The 2879-nt window shown below is 41.9% G+C and overlaps 1 protein-coding gene across 3 annotated transcripts in view; it reads right to left on the bottom strand.

Annotated features, from left to right (window-relative positions):
• Window positions 1-2879, bottom strand: part of NEDD4L (neural precursor cell expressed, developmentally down-regulated 4-like, E3 ubiquitin protein ligase) — a 280431-nt gene that overhangs the window by 87680 nt on the left and 189872 nt on the right. For all 3 annotated transcript variants that reach the window (XM_006891744.1, XM_006891745.1, XM_006891746.1), the window contains exon 5: window positions 996-1046. The gene's annotated coding sequence lies outside the window, so the exon portion shown is untranslated. The remainder of the gene's footprint in view (window positions 1-995; window positions 1047-2879) is intronic.

Raw genomic sequence — 2879 nt, 5'->3', positions numbered from 1 at the left:
AAAAAAAAAAGAAAGAAAGAATCATGGAGTATTTGTTTCTTAACAGCCACCAGACCTGTGATACTTGGTGTTGCTCAAGGCAGAAAGACCAGGAGGAGGACAAGGTGAACTGGACCTGGATGAGAAGATGACCTGCCTTTCAGCATAGCCCCGGCTGTCCTGCACACCTTCTATCGAAATCTCCTATGGCACTTTCAGCAGCACCTGGACCCTCTGTTACCCACCTATTTAACTGCTAATTTTGAAAAGAAAGAGGGCAGTAATCCCACACAGGCTAATCCAGGGCATTTTCAGAAGATAGTGACTTCTTCCAGTTGACAGGTTCACTAAGAATAAAAAGCATTTTTTTATTTTTGTGTTTGACAGAGACAGTCACAACCTCAACTCTAGCATATTGTATGTCGTCATCTCCTAAGAGAACATATGCACAAGTCTAGAGTCAGGGAACAAAGGTCTGCTAAGACTCAGAGGAAGGATCTGGAATCAGAAGCACGACAGTGGTGAGAAGGGGGGCTGCCAGCACAGGAGCCTGCTTTGTAAGGTGTGACATATAAAGGTAGACAGTAGAAGGGACAGGTGCTGGTGCCTCAAAGCCTGAGCCGATTCAGACACAGTGAACTTGCCCTTTCACCACTGCACCAGCCCTTACCCTTGGGAAAGGACCTCTGGGGGCCTAATAGTAAGGAGCTGTGCTGCGAACCCATGAAGCAAGTGGTTTGGGTCTACCAGCTGCTCCTCGGGAGAAGGAGGAGAAATCCTCCCCTGCAACTTATCTCTGAAAGCTTGCCAGAGGGTCAGCTATGGGTTGTTACTAACTCGACTGCATACAACAACGTCAATAACAATAACACACCTCTACGAAGGGTCTGCAGGAACTACAGACAGATTACACTCTCCTCATTGCCGCCCTCTCCATTCTGTTGAAGGAAGAGCATTTTAAAAACCATACCCAGTGTAGACAATCAGAATTTGGTCCTTGTGGTCCCCATTCTTACCGGGAGGTGACTCAATGGCACGTCCACTTGTCCCAGAAAGTCGTCTCTTGTCTGTTGAGAAGAGAACAGAGAATTAACTTTTTCCATCTAGTCACTAAATATAGCGGCAATTCTTTAAAATGCTTTCTTTTTTTTTTAAGGCATAAAATCGAATATTTCTATAAAATGGAAAAGAGATGACAGTAAATTACAAGGCTGTAAAAAACTGACAAGACTACCAAAATGCAGGGGGAAAACCCCCAACACTTTTATAATTCGTCTGCTTGACATCAGGCCAACACATTTCTCATTACTATTTTGGCTATATATCGCTTGAACTCTTCTTCACGTGACTATGGTTTTATTATCTCATCTTCTGTAGAAAGAGAATTCCGTCTTTCCCTCTCGTTGTTGTCATGTACTATTGACTACAGCTCTTAGCGACCCTGTGATCAACAGATCTGAACCCTGCCCTATTCGGCACCATCCTCACCACCTCTGACACGCGTGAGCCCATTGTTACAGTCACTGTGTCAGTTCACCTTTTTGAATGTCTTCCCCTGACCCTCTACCTTTCCAAGCATGATATCCTTTGCTAAGGACAGGTCCCTCCTGACAACATGCCCAAAGTAATGAGACAAGGTTTCACCATCCTTGCTTGTAAGGAGCACCCCGGTTGCAGTTCCTCCAAGACGATGTTTGGGTGTTGGGGGTTTTTTCCTAGTTCTTGAAATATTTAGTATTCTATCTTTCTCCACAATTCAAAGGCATCTATTCTTCCTCAGTCTTCCATATTCAGTGTCCAGCTTTCAGATGCAGAGGAAACAACTGAAAAGACTTTGGCTTGCATCAGGACCTTAGTCTTTAAAGTAAATCCTTGCTCTTTAACACTTTAAAGAGCTCCCTGACAGCAGACATTTCCAGTGCAACACATCTCTTAACATCTTGATTGCTACCACCATGGGTATTGATGGTAGATTCAAGTAAAATGAAATAATTCACAGCTTCAGTTTTTTCTTCATCTATCATAATAGAAACAGGGTTCAAATCTGTTGTTCATAGGGTTACTGTAAGTCATACTTTACTCGACGATGCCTAACAACAACAAGAACGATGATGTAGGATCTTGGATTGGTGAGGACTTTTGTTTTGTTGATACTCAGATGTAATGCATGTTAAAGGCTTTAGTGTTTGATCTGCAACAAGTACTTCAAGTCTTCTTCACTTTCTACAAGCAAGGTTGTGTCATCTGCATGGTGCAGATTGTTGATGAATCTTCCTCCAAAATTGATGCCGCAATGCCTCTTTATATAATCTAGCTTCTGGAATGATTTGCTCAGCACACAGACTGAATGAGTGTAGAGAATGGCTATGACTCCAGCATACTCCTTCCCTGATTTTAAAATATGCAGTTTTGGATTTTAGGATCCTTGGTATTTCAGGATTGCTGGTCTTCTCAGTCCTTCCATTTTTTTAAAATTAATTTTAATGAAAGTTTACAGAGACTTTGGATTTCCATTCATTCATTATTGCACTTTCCTCCCTGCCCAACCCTCCCCTCCTCAGTTCACTTTTCTCTTTGAAAAGTAAAAACTGTTATACAATAAAGATTGTTACACAATCTCCCCCCAAATCCACTCCACTTCATTCCACTCCACTTTCATTCTAGACTCTTGTCATGAAAATTCTACCTAATCATATATCCCTTTTAAACAGTTCTCTCCCTCATCTGTTTCAATGCAGAATACTTTATCCCCTCTTTTCTTAGTTTTCCCTGAACCCCGATGTCAGTCCCGCATTACAACAGTGACATTATGCAGTATTTATCTTTTTGTGACTGAGATATTTCACTCAACATAATGTCCTCCAGGGTCACCCATTTTGTATAATAATTAATGAGTTCCT

The sequence above is a fragment of the Elephantulus edwardii genome, unplaced genomic scaffold (genome assembly GCF_000299155.1).
Source record: "Elephantulus edwardii isolate Elephantulus edwardi_28Jun2011 unplaced genomic scaffold, EleEdw1.0 scaffold00103, whole genome shotgun sequence".
NCBI classification, from domain to species: Eukaryota; Metazoa; Chordata; class Mammalia; order Macroscelidea; family Macroscelididae; genus Elephantulus; species Elephantulus edwardii.
The sequence above is the reverse complement of the archived record's forward strand: the minus strand, read 5'-3'. Positions and strand labels throughout refer to the sequence as shown.